Genomic DNA, 673 nt, shown 5'->3' with positions numbered 1-673 from the left:
CAGCCACTCCTCAGAAGGAAGGTTGGGCAATCCTACTTCCGTAGTGATACTGCCTCAGAAACCCAAGGAGGGGTCACTATGAGTCGGGGCCAACTCGACGGCAAACAACTACAACAACAACATCGGTCTGACACAAAGCAGCACATGACCCACTGTTATGGATTGAATTTTGGCCCAAAAATTTTTTTGGAAATAGGGGTTTTCTCTGTAATGTGAATGACATCATATCAGAGTAGGGTGGGTCCTAAATACAATCCCTTCTGAGTTACAAAAACAACAGAAGCGACACAGAAACACACACAGGGAAGAAGCTAAATGGAAGACACTCACTGGCAGATGCATCCACATATAAGGCCAAGAACTCCAAAGATAGCCAGCAGCTACTAGGAACTAAAATAGACAAGGAAAGACCTTCCCCTAGAGCCATGCTCAGATGATGTTAGTGGATAACACATTTGGCTGCTAACCAAAAGACTGGCAGTTCCAACCCACCAGCCACTCTGTGGGAAAAAAGATGAGGCAGTCTGCTTCCATAAAGATTTACAGCCTTGGCAATTCCTTAGAAAGCTGGAATTGGAGATACCATTTGACCCAGCAATCCCATTACTAGGTATATATCCTAGAGAGGTGAGAGCCAGGACAGGAACAGATATATGCACACCCATGTTCCTCA

The sequence above is a fragment of the Orycteropus afer genome, unplaced genomic scaffold, assembly GCF_000298275.1.
Source record: "Orycteropus afer afer isolate SDZICR_OR568_19922 unplaced genomic scaffold, OryAfe1.0 scaffold00136, whole genome shotgun sequence".
Classification (NCBI taxonomy): domain Eukaryota; kingdom Metazoa; phylum Chordata; class Mammalia; order Tubulidentata; family Orycteropodidae; genus Orycteropus; species Orycteropus afer.
The sequence above is the reverse complement of the archived record's forward strand: the minus strand, read 5'-3'. Positions refer to the sequence as shown.